Here is a 16606-nt window from a genome sequence, read left to right on the forward strand (position 1 = left end):
GAAATGGAGATGGTGAGGGTAGATGTGTAGGACATGGAGATGTGGGTGAGGGTAGATGTGTGGGAAATGGAGATGTGGGTGACGGTAGATGTGTGAGAAATGGAGATGTGGGTGAGGGTAGATGTGTGGGAAATGGAGATGTGGGTGAGGGTAGATGTGTGGGAAATGGTGATGTGGGTGACGGTAGATGTGTAGGAAATGGAGATGTGGTTGAGGGCAGATGTGTTGGAAGTGGAGATGTGAGTGAGGGTGGATGTGTGGGAAATGGAGATGTCCGTGAGGGTAGATATGTGGGAAATGGAGATGTGGGTGAGGGTAGATGTGTGGGAAATGGGGATGTGGGTGAGGGTAGATGTGTTGGAAATGGAGTTGGTGAGGGTAGATGTGTGGGAAATGGGGATGTGGGTGAGGGTAGATGTGTGGGAAATGTAGATGTGGGTGAGTGGGGATGTGTGGGTAATGGAGATGTGCGTGAGGGTAGATGTGTGGGAAATGGAGATGTTGGTGAGGGTAGATGTGTGGGAAATGGAGATGGGGGTGAGGGTAAATGTGTCGGAAGTGGAGATGTGAGTGAGGGTAGATGTCTGGGAAATGGAGATGTGGGTGAGGGTAGATGTGTGGGAAATGCAGATGTGGCTGAGGGTAGATGTGTGGGAAATGGAGATGTTGAGGATAGATGTGTGGGAAATGGCTATGTGCGTGACAGTAGATGTGTGGGAAATGGAGATGTGAGTGAGGGTAGATGTGTTGGAAATGAAGATATGGCTGAGGGTAGATGTATGGGAAATGGAGATGTGTGTGAGGGTGGATGTGTGGGAAATGGAGATGTGGGTGAGGATAGATGTGTTGGAAATGGAGATGTTGGTGAGGGTGGATGTGTCGGAAGTGGAGATGTGAGTGAGGGTAGATGTGTGGGAAATGGAGATGGTGAGGGTAGATGTGTAGGACATGGAGATGTGGGTGAGGGTAGATGTGAGGGAAATGGAGATGTGGGTGAGGGTAGAGTTGCGGGAAACGGAGATGTGGGTGAGGGTAGATGTGTGGGAAATGGGGATGTGGGTGAGGGTAGATGTGTGGAAATGGAGATGTGGGTGAGGGTAGATGTGTGGGAAATGGAGATGTGGATGAGGGCAGATGAGTGGGAAATGGAGATGTGAGTGAGGGTCGATGGGTTTGAAATGGAGATGTGGGTGAGGATAGATGTGTTGGAAATGGAGATGTCGGTGAGGGTGGATGTGTTGGAAGTGGAGGTGTGAGTGAGGGTAGATGTGTGGGAAATGGAGATGTGGCTGAGGGTAAATGTGTGGGAAATGGAGATGGTGAGGGTAGATGTGTAGGACATGGAGATGTGGGTGAGGGTAGATGTGTGGGAAATGGAGATGTGGGTGACGGTAGATGTGTGAGAAATGGAGATATAGTTGAGGGTAGATGTGTGGGAAATGGAGATGTGGGTGAGGGTGGATGTGTGGGAAATGGATAGGTGGGTGAGGGTAGATCTGTGGGAAATGGAGATGTGGGTGAGGGTAGAGGTGCGGGAAACGGAGATGTGGGTGAGGGTAGATGTGTGGGAAATGGGGATATGGGTGAGGGTAGATGTGTGGGAAATGGAGATGTGGCTGATGGTAGATGTGTGGAAATGGAGATGTGGGTGAGGGGTGATGTGTGGGAAATGGAGATGTGGGTGAGGGGTGATGTGTGGGAAATGGAGATGTGGGTGAGGTTGGATGTGTGGGGAATGGAGATGTGAATGAGGGTAGATGTGTGGGAAATGGGGATGTGGGTGAGGGTGGATGTGTGGGGAATGGAGATGTGAATGAGGGTAGATGTGTGGGAAATGGGGATGTGGGTGAGGGTGGATGTGTTGGAAATGGAGATGTGGCTGAGGGTACATGTGTGGGAAATGGAGATGTGGGTGAAGGTAGATGTGTTGCAAATGGAGATGTGGCTGAAGGTAGATGTGTTGGAAATGGAGATGTGGCTGAGGGTAGATGTGTGGGAAATGGAGATGTGGCTGAGGGTAGATGTGTGGGAAATGGAGATGTGGTTGATGGTAGATGTATGGGAAATGGAGATCTGGGTGAGGTTAGATGTGTGGGAAATGGAGATGTGGGTGAGTGTAGATGTGTGGGAGATGGAGATGTGGATGAGGGTAGATGTGTGGGAAATGTAGATGTGGGTGAGGGTAGATGTGTGAGAAATGGAGATGTGGGTGAGGGTAGATGTGTGGGAAATGGAGATGGTGAGGGTAGATGTGTGGGAAATGGAGATGTGGGTGAGGGTAGATGTGTGGGAAATGGAGATGTGGATTAGGGTGCATGTGTCGGAAATGGAGATGTGAGAGTGAGTTAATGTGTGGGAAATGGAGATGTGGGTGACGGTAGATGTGTTGGAAATGGATATGTGAGTGAGGGTAGATGTGTGGGAAATGGAGATGTGGGTGACGGTAGATGTGTGGGAAATAGTGCTGTGGGTGACGGTAGATGTGTGGGAAATGGAGATGTGGGTGAGGGTAGATGTGTGGGAAATAGAGATGCTGAGGGCAGATGTGGGGAAAATGGAATTGTGGGTGACGGTAGATGTGTGGGAAATTGAGATGTGGGTCAGGGAAGATGTGTTGGAAATGGATATGTCAGTGAGGGTAGATGTGTGGGAAATGGAGATGTGGGTGAGGGTAGATGTGTGGGAAATGGTGATGTGGGTGACGGTAGATGTGTGGGAAATGGAGATGTGGTTGAGGGTAGATGTGTTGGAAGTGGAGATGTGAGTGAGGGTAGATGTGTGGGAAATGGAGCTGGTGAGGGTAGATGTGTAGGACATGGAGATGTGGGTGAGGGTAGATGTGTGGGAAATGGAGATGTGGGTGACGGTAGATGTGTGAGAAATGGAGATGTGGGTGAGGGTAGATGTGTGGGAAATGGAGATGTGGGTGAGGGTAGATGTGTGGGAAATGGTGATGTGGGTGACGGTAGATTTGTAGGAAATGGAGATGTGGTTGAGGGCAGATGTGTTGGAAGTGGAGATGTGAGTGAGGGTGGATGTGTGGGAAATGGAGATGTCCGTGAGGGTAGATATGTGGGAAATGGAGATGTGGGTGAGGGTAGATGTGTGGGAAATGGGGATGTGGGTGAGGGTGGATGTGTTGGAAATGGAGTTGGTGAGGGTAGATGTGTGGGTAATGGGTATGTGGGTGAGGGTAGATGTGTGGGAAATGTAGATGTGGGTGAGTGGGGATGTGTGGGTAATGGAGATGTGCGTGAGGGTAGATGTGTGGGAAATGGAGATGTTGGTGAGGGTAGATGTGTGGGAAATGGAGATGGGGGTGAGGGTAAATGTGTCGGAAATGGAGATGTGGGTGATGGTAGATGTCTGGAAATGGAGATGTGGGTGCGGGTAGATGTGTTGGAAATGGAGATGTGGGTGACGGTAGATATGTGCGAAATGGAGATCTGGGTGGCAGTAGATGTCTGGGAAATGGAGATGTGGGTGAGGGTAGATGTGTGGGAAATGCAGATGTGGCTGAGGGTAGATGTGTGGGAAATGGAGATGTTGAGGATAGATGTGTGGGAAATGGAGATGTGGGTGAGGGTAGATGTGTGGGAAATGGAGATGGTGAGGGTAGATGTGTGGGAAATGGAGATGTGGGTGAGGGTAGATGTGTGGGAAATGGAGATGTGGTTTAGGGTGGATGTGTCGGAAATGGAGATGTGAGAGTGAGTTAATGTGTGGGAAATGGAGATGTGGGTGACGGTAGATGTGTTGGAAATGGATATGTGAGTGAGGGTAGATGTGTGGGAAATGGAGATGTGGGTGACGGTAGATGTGTGGGAAATAGTGCTGTGGGTGACGGTAGATGTGTGGGAAATGGAGATGTGGGTGAGGGTAGATGTGTGGGAAATAGAGATGGTGAGGGTAGATGTGGGGAAAATGGAGTTGTGGGTGACGGTAGATGTGTGGGAAATGGAGATGTGGGTCAGGGTAGATGTGTTGGAAATGGATATGTCAGTGAGGGTAGATGTGTGGGAAATGGAGATGTGGGTGAGGGTAGATGTGTGGGAAATGGTGATGTGGGTGACGGTAGATGTGTGGGAAATGGAGATGTGGCTGAGGGTGGATGTGTTGGAAATGGAGATGTGGGTGACGGTAGATATGTGGGAATTCGGGGTGAGGGTAGATGTGTGGGAAATAGAGATGTGCGTGAGGGTAGATGTGTTGGAAATGGAGATGTGGGTGAGGGTAGATTTGTGGGAAATGGAGATGTGGGTGAGGGCCGATGTGTGGGAAATGGAGATGTGGGTGCGGGTAGATGTGTGGGAAATGGAGATGTGGGTGAGGGTAAATGTGTGGGAAATAGAGATGCTGAGGGTAGATGTGGGGAAAATGGAGTTGTGGGTGACGGTAGATGTGTGGGAAATTGAGATGTGGGTCAGGGTAGATGTGTTGGAAATGGATATGTCAGTGAGGGTAGATGTGTGGGAAATGGAGATGTGGGTGAGGGTAGATGTGTGGGAAATGGCTATGTGGGTGACAGTAGATGTGTGGGAAATGGAGATGTGAGTGAGGGTAGATGTGTTGGAAATGAAGATATGGCTGAGGGTAGATGTATGGGAAATGGAGATGTCTGTGAGGGTGGATGTGTGGGAAATGGAGATGTGGGTGAGGATAGATGTGTTGGAAATGGAGATGTTGGTGAGGGTGGATGTGTCGGAAGTGGAGATGTGAGTGAGGGTAGATGTGTGGGAAATGGAGATGGTGAGGGTAGATGTGTAGGACATGGAGATGTGGGTGAGGGTAGATGTGAGGGAAATGGAGATGTGGGTGAGGGTAGAGTTGCGGGAAACGGAGATGTGGGTGAGGGTAGATGTGTGGGAAATGGGGATGTGGGTGAGGGTAGATGTGTGGGAAATGGAGATGTGGATGAGGGCAGATGAGTGGGAAATGGAGATGTGAGTGAGGGTCGATGGGTTTGAAATGGAGATGTGGGTGAGGATAGATGTGTTGGAAATGGAGATGTCGGTGAGGGTGGATGTGTCGGAAGTGGAGGTGTGAGTGAGGGTAGATGTGTGGGAAATGGAGATGTGGTTGAGGGTAAATGTGTGGGAAATGGAGATGGTGAGGGTAGATGTGTAGGACATGGAGATGTGGGTGAGGGTAGATGTGTGGGAAATGGAGATGTGGGTGACGGTAGATGTGTGAGAAATGGAGATATAGTTGAGGGTAGATGTGTGGGAAATGGAGATGTGGGTGAGGGTGGATGTGTGGGAAATGGATAGGTGGGTGAGGGTAGATGTGTGGGAAATGGAGATGTGGGTGAGGGTAGAGGTGCGGGAAATGGAGATGTGGGTGAGGGTAGATGTGTGGGAAATGGTGATGTGGGTGACGGTAGATGTGTGGGAAATGGAGATGTGGTTGAGGGTAGATGTGTTGGAAGTGGAGATGTGAGTGAGGGTAGATGTGTGGGAAATGGAGATGGTGAGGGTAGATGTGTAGGACATGGAGATGTGGGTGAGGGTAGATGTGTGGGAAATGGAGATGTGGGTGACGGTAGATGTGTGAGAAATGGAGATGTGGGTGAGGGTAGATGTGTGGGAAATGGAGATGTGGGTGAGGGTAGATGTGTGGGAAATGGTGATGTGGGTGACGGTAGATGTGCAGGAAATGGAGATGTGGTTGAGGGCAGATGTGTTGGAAGTGGAGATGTGAGTGAGGGTGGATGTGTGGGAAATGGAGATGTCCGTGAGGGTAGATATGTGGGAAATGGAGATGTGGGTGAGGGTAGATGTGTGGGAAATGGGGATGTGGGTGAGGGTGGATGTGTTGGAAATGGAGTTGGTGAGGGTAGATGTGTGGGAAATGGGGATGTGGGTGAGGGTAGATGTGTGGGAAATGTAGATGTGGGTGAGTGGGGATGTGTGGGTAATGGAGATGTGCGTGAGGGTAGATGTGTGGGAAATGGAGATGTTGGTGAGGGTAGATGTGTGGGAAATGGAGATGGGGGTGAGGGTAAATGTGTCGGAAGTGGAGATGTGAGTGAGGGTAGATGTCTGGGAAATGGAGATGTGGGTGAGGGTAGATGTGTGGGAAATGCAGATGTGGCTGAGGGTAGATGTGTGGGAAATGGAGATGTTGAGGATAGATGTGTGGGAAATGGCTATGTGCGTGACAGTAGATGTGTGGGAAATGGAGATGTGAGTGAGGGGAGATGTGTTGGAAATGAAGATATGGCTGAGGGTAGATGTATGGGAAATGGAGATGTGTGTGAGGGTGGATGTGTGGGAAATGGAGATGTGGGTGAGGATAGATGTGTTGGAAATGGAGATGTTGGTGAGGGTGGATGTGTCGGAAGTGGAGATGTGAGTGAGGGTAGATGTGTGGGAAATGGAGATGGTGAGGGTAGATGTGTAGGACATGGAGATGTGGGTGAGGGTAGATGTGAGGGAAATGGAGATGTGGGTGAGGGTAGAGTTGCGGGAAACGGAGATGTGGGTGAGGGTAGATGTGTGGGAAATGGGGATGTGGGTGAGGGTAGATGTGTGGAAATGGAGATGTGGGTGAGGGTAGATGTGTGGGAAATGGAGATGTGGATGAGGGCAGATGAGTGGGAAATGGAGATGTGAGTGAGGGTCGATGGGTTTGAAATGGAGATGTGGGTGAGGATAGATGTGTTGGAAATGGAGATGTCGGTGAGGGTGGATGTGTTGGAAGTGGAGGTGTGAGTGAGGGTAGATGTGTGGGAAATGGAGATGTGGCTGAGGGTAAATGTGTGGGAAATGGAGATGGTGAGGGTGGATGTGTAGGACATGGAGATGTGGGTGAGGGTAGATGTGTGGGAAATGGAGATGTGGGTGACGGTAGATGTGTGAGAAATGGAGATATAGTTGAGGGTAGATGTGTGGGAAATGGAGATGTGGGTGAGGGTGGATGTGTGGGAAATGGATAGGTGGGTGAGGGTAGATGTGTGGGAAATGGAGATGTGGGTGAGGGTAGAGGTGCGGGAAACGGAGATGTGGGTGAGGGTAGATGTGTGGGAAATGGAGATGTGGGTGAGGGTAGATGTGTGGGAAATGGATAGGTGGGTGAGGGTAGATGTGTGGGAAATGGAGATGTGGGTGAGGGTAGAGGTGCGGGAAACGGAGATGTGGGTGAGGGTAGATGTGTGGGAAATGGGGATATGGGTGAGGGTAGATGTGTGGGAAATGGAGATGTGGCTGATGGTAGATGTGTGGAAATGGAGATGTGGGTGAGGGGTGATGTGTGGGAAATGGAGATGTGGGTGAGGGGTGATGTGTGGGAAATGGAGATGTGGGTGAGGTTGGATGTGTGGGGAATGGAGATGTGAATGAGGGTAGATGTGTGGGAAATGGGGATGTGGGTGAGGGTGGATGTGTGGGGAATGGAGATGTGAATGAGGGTAGATGTGTGGGAAATGGGGATGTGGGTGAGGGTGGATGTGTTGGAAATGGAGATGTGGCTGAGGGTACATGTGTGGGAAATGGAGATGTGGGTGAAGGTAGATGTGTTGCAAATGGAGATGTGGCTGAAGGTAGATGTGTTGGAAATGGAGATGTGGCTGAGGGTAGATGTGTGGGAAATGGAGATGTGGTTGAGGGTAGATGTGTGGGAAATGGAGATGTGGTTGATGGTAGATGTATGGGAAATGGAGATCTGGGTGAGGTTAGATGTGTGGGAAATGGAGATGTGGGTGAGTGTAGATGTGTGGGAGATGGAGATGTGGATGAGGGTAGATGTGTGGGAAATGTAGATGTGGGTGAGGGTAGATGTGTGGGAAATGGAGATGTGGGTGAGGGTAGATGTGTGGGAAATGGAGATGGTGAGGGTAGATGTGTGGGAAATGGAGATGTGGGTGAGGGTAGATGTGTGGGAAATGGAGATGTGGATTAGGGTGCATGTGTCGGAAATGGAGATGTGAGAGTGAGTTAATGTGTGGGAAATGGAGATGTGGGTGACGGTAGATGTGTTGGAAATGGATATGTGAGTGAGGGTAGATGTGTGGGAAATGGAGATGTGGGTGACGGTAGATGTGTGGGAAATAGTGCTGTGGGTGACGGTAGATGTGTGGGAAATGGAGATGTGGGTGAGGGTAGATGTGTGGGAAATAGAGATGCTGAGGGCAGATGTGGGGAAAATGGAGTTGTGGGTGACGGTAGATGTGTGGGAAATTGAGATGTGGGTCAGGGTAGATGTGTTGGAAATGGATATGTCAGTGAGGGTAGATGTGTGGGAAATGGAGATGTGGGTGAGGGTAGATGTGTGGGAAATGGTGATGTGGGTGACGGTAGATGTGTGGGAAATGGAGATGTGGTTGAGGGTAGATGTGTTGGAAGTGGAGATGTGAGTGAGGGTAGATGTGTGGGAAATGGAGCTGGTGAGGGTAGATGTGTAGGACATGGAGATGTGGGTGAGGGTAGATGTGTGGGAAATGGAGATGTGGGGTGACGGTAGATGTGTGAGAAATGGAGATGTGGGTGAGGGTAGATGTGTGGGAAATGGAGATGTGGGTGAGGGTAGATGTGTGGGAAATGGTGATGTGGGTGACGGTAGATGTGTAGGAAATGGAGATGTGGTTGAGGGCAGATGTGTTGGAAGTGGAGATGTGAGTGAGGGTGGATGTGTGGGAAATGGAGATGTCCGTGAGGGTAGATATGTGGGAAATGGAGATGTGGGTGAGGGTAGATGTGTGGGAAATGGGGATGTGGGTGAGGGTGGATGTGTTGGAAATGGAGTTGGTGAGGGTAGATGTGTGGGTAATGGGGATGTGGGTGAGGGTAGATGTGTGGGAAATGTAGATGTGGGTGAGTGGGGATGTGTGGGTAATGGAGATGTGCGTGAGGGTAGATGTGTGGGAAATGGAGATGTTGGTGAGGGTAGATGTGTGGGAAATGGAGATGGGGGTGAGGGTAAATGTGTCGGAAATGGAGATGTGGGTGATGGTAGATGTCTGGGAAATGGAGATGTGGGTGCGGGTAGATGTGTTGGAAATGGAGATGTGGGTGACGGTAGATATGTGCGAAATGGAGATCTGGGTGGCAGTAGATGTCTGGGAAATGGAGATGTGGGTGAGGGTAGATGTGTGGGAAATGCAGATGTGGCTGAGGGTAGATGTGTGGGAAATGGAGATGTTGAGGATAGATGTGTGGGAAATGGAGATGTGGGTGAGGGTAGATGTGTGGGAAATGGAGATGGTGAGGGTAGATGTGTGGGAAATGGAGATGTGGGTGAGGGTAGATGTGTGGGAAATGGAGATGTGGTTTAGGGTGAATGTGTCGGAAATGGAGATGTGAGAGTGAGTTAATGTGTGGGAAATGGAGATGTGGGTGACGGTAGATGTGTTGGAAATGGATATGTGAGTGAGGGTAGATGTGTGGGAAATGGAGATGTGGGTGACGGTAGATGTGTGGGAAATAGTGCTGTGGGTGACGGTAGATGTGTGGGAAATGGAGATGTGGGTGAGGGTAGATGTGTGGGAAATAGAGATGGTGAGGGTAGATGTGGGGAAAATGGAGTTGTGGGTGACGGTAGATGTGTGGGAAATGGAGATGTGGGTCAGGGTAGATGTGTTGGAAATGGATATGTCAGTGAGGGTAGATGTGTGGGAAATGGAGATGTGGGTGAGGGTAGATGTGTGGGAAATGGTGATGTGGGTGACGGTAGATGTGTGGGAAATGGAGATGTGGCTGAGGGTGGATGTGTTGGAAATGGAGATGTGGGTGACGGTAGATATGTGGGAATTCGGGGTGAGGGTAGATGTGTTGGAAATGGAGATGTGGGTGAGGGTAGATTTGTGGGAAATGGAGATGTGGGTGAGGGCCGATGTGTGGGAAATGGAGATGTGGGTGCGGGTAGATGTGTGGGAAATGGAGATGTGGGTGAGGGTTGATGTGTCCGAAATGGAGATCTGGGTGACAGTAGATGTCTGGGAAATGGAGATGTGAATGAGGGTGGATATGTGGGAAATGGAGATGTGGGTGAGGGTAGATATGTGGGAAATGGAGATGTGGCTGAGGGTGGATGTGTTGGAAATGGAGATGGTGAGGGTAGATGTGTGGGAAATGGAGATGTGGGTGAGGATAGATGTGTTGGAAATGGAGATGTCGGTGAGGGTGGATGTGTCGGAAGTGGAGATGTGAGTGAGGGTAGATGTGTGGGAAATGGAGATGGTGAGGGTAGATGTGTAGGACATGGAGATGTGGGTGAGGGTAGATGTGTGCGAAATGGAGATGTGGGTGACGGTAGAGGTGTGAGAAATGGAGATATAGTTGAGGGTAGATGTGTGGGAAATGGAGATGTGGGTGAGGGTGGATGTGTGGGAAATGGAGATGTGGATTAGGGTGGATGTGTCGGAAATGGAGATGTGAGAGTGAGTTAATGTGTGGGAAATGGAGATGTGGGTACTGGTAGATGTGGGGGAAATGGAGATGTGGGTGAGGGTTGATGTGTGCAAAATGGAGATCTGGGTGACAGTAGATGTCTGGGAAATGGAGATGTGAATGAGGGTGGATATGTGGGAAATGGAGATGTCGGTGAGGGTAGCTATGTGGGAAATGGAGATGTGGCTGAGGGTATATGTGTGGGAAATGGAGATGTGGGTGAGGGTAGATGTGTGGGAAATGGAGATGTGGCTGAGGGTGGATGTGTTGGAAATGGAGATGGTGAGGGTAGATGTGTGGGAAATGGAGATGTGGGTGAGGATAGATGTGTTGGAAATGGAGATGTCGGTGAGGGTGGATGTGTCGGAAGTGGAGATGTGAGTGAGGGTAGATGTGTGGGAAATGGAGATGGTGAGGGTAGATGTGTAGGACATGGAGATGTGGGTGAGGGTAGATGTGTGGGAAATGGAGATGTGGGTGACGGTAGATGTGTTGGAAATGGATAAGTGAGTGAGGGTAGATGTGTGGGAAATGGAGATGTGGGTGAGGGTAGATGTGTGGGAAATAGAGATGGTGAGGGTAGATGTGGGGAAAATGGAGTTGTGGGTGATGGTAGATGTGTGGGAAATGGAGATGTGGGTCAGGGTAGATGTGTTGGAAATGGATATGTCAGTGAGGGTAGATGTGTGGGAAATGGAGATGTGGGTGAGGGTAGATGTGTGGGAAATGGAGATGTGGGTGAGGGTAGATGTGTGGGAAATGGGGATGTGGGTGAGCGGGGATGTGTGGGAAATGGAGATGTGGCTGAGGGTATATGTGTGGGAAATGGAGATGTGGGTGAGGGTAGATGTGTGGGAAATGGAGATGTGGCTGAGGGTGGATGTGTTGGAAATGGAGATGGTGAGTGTAGATGTGTGGGAAATGGAGATGTGGGTGAGGATAGATGTGTTGGAAATGGAGATGTCGGTGAGGGTGGATGTGTCGGAAGTGGAGATGTGAGTGAGGGTAGATGTGTGGGAAATGGAGATGGTGAGGGTAGATGTGTAGGACATGGAGATGTGGGTGAGGGTAGATGTGTGGGAAATGGAGATGTGGGTGACGGTAGATGTGTTGGAAATGGATATGTGAGTGAGGGTAGATGTGTGGGAAATGGAGATGTGGGTGAGGGTAGATGTGTGGGAAATGGAGATGTGGGTGAGGGTAGATGTGTGGGAAATGGGGATGTGGGTGAGCGGGGATGTGTGGGAAATGGAGATGTGAGTGAGGGTAGATGTGTGGGAAATGGAGATGTTGGTGACGGTAGATGTGTGGGAAATGGAGATGGGGGGTGAGGGTAAATGTGTCAGAAATGGAGATGTGGGTGATGGTAGATGTCTGGGAAATGGAGATCTGGGTGGCAGTAGATGTCTGGGAAATGGAGATGTGGGTGAGGGTAGATGTGTGGGAAATGGAGATGTTGATTAGGGTGCATGTGTCGGAAAAGGAGATGTGAGAGTGAGTTAATGTGTGGGAAATGGAGATGTGGGTGCTGGTAGATGTGTGGGAAATGGAGATGTGGGTGAGGGTTGAGGTGTGCGAAATGGAGATCTGGGTGACAGTAGATGTCTGGGAAATGGAGATGTGAATGAGGGTGGATATGTGGGAAATGGAGATGTCGGTGAGGGTAGATATGTGGGAAATGGAGATGTGGCTGAGGGTATATGTGTGGGAAATGGAGATGTGGCTGAGGGTGGATGTGTGGAAAATGGAAATGTGGTGAGGGTAGATGAGTGGGAAATGGAGATGTGAGTGAGGGTCGATGGGTTTGAAATGGAGATGTGAGTGAGGGTAGATGTGTGGGAAATGGAGATGGTGAGGGTAGATGTGTAGGACATTGAGATGTGGGTGAGGGTAGATGTGTGGGAAATGGAGTTGTGGGTGAGGGTGGATGTGTGGGAAATGTAGATGTGGGTGAGCGGGGATGTGTGGGAAATGGAGATGTGGGTGAGGGTAGATATGTGGGAACTGGAGATGTGGCTGAGGGTATATGTGTGGGAAATGGAGATGTGGCTGAGGGTGGATGTGTGGAAAATGGAAATGTGGGTGAAGGTAGATGAGTGGGAAATGGAGATGTGAGTGAGGGTCGATGGGTTTGAAATGGAGATGTGAGTCAGGGTAGATGTGTGGGAAATGGAGATGGTGAGGGTAGATGTGTAGGACATTGAGATGTGGGTGAGGGTAGATGTGTGGGAAATGGAGATGTGGGTGACGGTAGATGTGTGAGAAATGGAGATATAGTTGAGGGTAGATGTGTGGGAAATGGAGTTGTGGGTGAGGGTGGATGTGTGGGAAATGTAGATGTGGGTGAGCGGGGATGTGTGGGAAATGGAGATGTGGGTGACGTTAGATGTGTGGAAAATGGATATGTGGGTGAGGGTGGATGTGTAAGAAATGGAGATGTGGGTGAGGGTAGATGTGTGGGAAATGGGGATGTGGGTGAGGGTGGATGTGTTGGAAATGGAGATGTGGTTGAGGGTAGATGTGTTGGAAATGGAGATGTGTCTGAGGGTAGATGTGTGCGAAATGGAGATCTGGGTGGCAGTAGATGTCTGGGAAATGGAGATGTGGGTGAGGGTAGATGTGTGAGAAATGGAGATATAGTTGAGGGTAGATGTGTGGGAAATGGAGATGTGGGTGAGGGTGGATGTGTGGGAAATAGAGAGGTGGATGAGGGTAGATGTGAGGGAAATGGAGATGTGGGTGAGGGTAGAGGTGCGGGAAACGGAGATGTGGGTTAGGGTAGATGTGTTGGAAGTGGAGATGTGAGTGAGGGTGGGTGTGTGGGAAATGGAGATGTCGGTGAGGGTAGATATGTGGGAAATGGAGATGTGGGTGAGGGTAGATGTGTGGGAAATGGAGATGTGGGTGAGGGTGGATGTGTTGGAAATGGAGATGGTGAGGGAAAATGTGTGGGAAATGGAGATGTGAGTGAGGGAAGATGTGTGGAAAATGCAGATGTGGCTGAGGGTAGATGTGTTGGAAATGGAGATGGTGAGGGTAGATGTGTGGGAAATGGAGATGTGGATTAGGGTGGATGTGTCGGAAATGGAGATGTGAGAGTGAGTTAATGTGTGGGAAATGGTGATGTGGGTGACGGGAGATGTGTGGGAAATGGAGATGTGGGTGAGGGTAGATGTGTTGGAAATGGAGATGTCGGTGAGGGTGGATGTGTCGGAAGTGGAGATGTGAGTGAGGGTAGATGTGTGGGAAATGGAGATGGTGAGGGTAGATGTGTAGGACATGGAGATGTGGGTGAGGGTAGATGTGTGGGAAATGGAGATGTGGGTGACGGTAGATGTGTTGGAAATGGATATGTGAGTGAGGGTAGATGTGTGGGAAATGGAGATGTGGGTGAGGGTAGATGTGTGGGAAATAGAGATGGTGAGGGTAGATGTGGGGAAAATGGAGTTGTGGGTGACGGTAGATGTGTGGGAAATGGAGATGTGGGTCAGGGTAGATGTATTGGAAATGGATATGTCAGTGAGGGTAGATGTGTGGGAAATGGAGATGTGGGTGAGGGTAGATGTGTGGGAAATGGAGATGAGGGTGAGGGTAGATGTGTGGGAAATGGACATGTGGGTGAGGGTAGATGTGTGGGAAATGGGGATGTGGGTGAGCGGGGATGTGTGGGAAATGGAGATGTGAGTGAGGGTAGATGTGTGGGAAATGGAGATGTTGGTGACGGTAGATGTGTGGGAAATGGAGATGGGGGTGAGGGTAAATGTGTCAGAAATGGAGATGTGGGTGATGGTAGATGTCTGGGAAATGGAGATCTGGGTGGCAGTAGATGTCTGGGAAATGGAGATGTGGGTGAGGGGAGATGTGTGGGAAATGGAGATGTGGATTAGGGTGGATGTGTTGGAAATGGAGATGTGAGAGTGAGTTAATGTGTGGGAAATGGAGATGTGGGTGCTGGTAGATGTGTGGGAAATGGACATGTGGGTGAGGGTTGATGTGTGCGAAATGGAGATCTGGGTGACAGTAGATGTCTGGGAAATGGAGATGTGAATGAGGGTATATGTGTGGGAAATGGAGATGTGGCTGAGGGTGGATGTGTAGGAAATGGAAATGTGGGTGAGGGTAGATGAGTGGGAAATGGAGATGTGAGTGAGGGTCGATGGGTTTGAAATGGAGATGTGGGTGACGGTAGATGTGTGAGAAATGGAGATATAGTTGAGGGTAGATGTGTGGGAAATGGAGTTGTGGGTGAGGGTGGATGTGTGGGAAATGTAGATGTGGGTGAGCGGGGATGTGTGGGAAATGGAGATGTGGGTGAGGGTAGATGTGTGGGAAATGGAGATGTGGGTGACGTTAGATGTGTGGAAAATGGATATGTGGGTGAGGGTGGATGTGTAAGAAATGGAGATGTGGGTGAGGGTAGATGTGTGGGATATGGGGATGTGGGTGAGGGTGGATGTGTTGGAAATGGAGATGTGGTTGAGGGTAGATGTGTTGGAAATGGAGATGTGTCTGAGGGTACATGTGTGCGAAATGGAGATCTGGGTGGCAGTAGATGTCTGGGAAATGGAGATGTGGGTGAGGGTAGATGTGTAGGAAATGCAGATGTGGACTAGGGTGGATGTGTCGGAAATGGAGATGTGAGAGTGAGTTAATGTGTGGGAAATGGAGATGTGGGTGAGGGTGGATGTGTGGGAAATGGAGATGTGGATTAGGGTGGATGTGTCGGAAATGGAGATGTGAGAGTGAGTTAATGTGTGGGAAATGGAGATGTGGGTACTGGTAGATGTGTGGGAAATGGAGATGTGGGTGAGGGTTGATGTGTGCGAAATGGAGATCTGGGTGACAGTAGATGTCTGGGAAATGGAGCTGTGAATGAGGGTGGATATGTGGGAAATGGAGATGTCGGTGAGGGTAGATATGTGGGAAATGGAGATGTGGCTGAGGGTATATGTGTGGGAAATGGAGATGTGGGTGAGTGTAGATGTGTGGGAAATGGAGATGTGGCTGAGGGTGGATGTGTTGGAAATGGAGATGGTGAGGGTAGATGTGTGGGAAATGGAGATGTGGGTGAGGATAGATGTGTTGGAAATGGAGATGTCGGTGAGGGTGGATGTGTCGGAAGTGGAGATGTGAGTGAGGGTAGATGTGTGGGAAATGGAGATGGTGAGGGTGGATGTATCGGAAATGGAGATGTGAGAGTGAGTTAATGTGTGGGAAATGGAGATGTGGGTGACGGTAGATGTGTTGGAAATGGATATGTGAGTGAGGGTAGATGTGTGGGAAATGGAGATGTGGGTGACGGTAGATGTGTGGGAAATAGTGCTGTGGGTGACGGTAGATGTGTGGGAAATGGAGATGTGGGTGAGGGTAGATGTGTGGGAAATAGAGATGGTGAGGGTAGATGTGGGGAAAATGGAGTTGTGGGTGACGGTAGATGTGTGGGAAATGGAGAGGTGGGTCAGGGTAGATGTGTTGGAAATGGATATGTCAGTGAGGGTAGATGTGTGGGAAATGGAGATGTGGGTGAGGGTAGATGTGTGGGAAATGGTGATGTGGGTGACGGTAGATGTGTGGGAAATGGAGATGTGGCTGAGGGTGGATGTGTTGGAAATGGAGATGTGGGTGATGGTAGATGTCTGGGAAATGGAGATCTGGGTGGCAGTAGATGTCTGGGAAATGGAGATGTGGGTGAGGGTAGATGTGTGGGAAATGGAGATGTGGATTAGGGTGGATGTGTCGGAAATGGAGATGTGAGAGTGAGTTAATGTGTGGGAAATGGAGATGTGGGTGCTGGTAGATGTGTGGGAAATGGAGATGTGGGTGAGGGTTGATGTGTGCGAAATGGAGATCTGGGTGACAGTAGATGTCTGGGAAATGGAGATGTGAATGAGGGTGGATATGTGGGAAATGGAGATGTCGGTGAGGGTAGATATCTGGGAAATGGAGATGTGGCTGAGGGTATATGTGTGGGAAATGGAGATGTGGCTGAGGGTGGATGTGTGGAAAATGGAAATGTGGGTGACGGTAGATGAGTGGGAAATGGAGATGTGAGTGAGGGTTGATGGGTTTGAAATGGAGATGTGAGTGAGGGTAGATGTGTGGGAAATGGAGATGATGAGGGTAGATGTGTAGGACATTGAGATGTGGGTGAGGGTAGATGTGTGGGAAATGGAGATGTGGGTGACGGTAGATGTGTGAGAAATGGAGATATAGTTGAGGGT

The sequence above is a fragment of the Mobula birostris genome, unplaced genomic scaffold, assembly GCF_030028105.1.
Source record: "Mobula birostris isolate sMobBir1 unplaced genomic scaffold, sMobBir1.hap1 scaffold_396, whole genome shotgun sequence".
NCBI classification, from domain to species: domain Eukaryota; kingdom Metazoa; phylum Chordata; class Chondrichthyes; order Myliobatiformes; family Myliobatidae; genus Mobula; species Mobula birostris.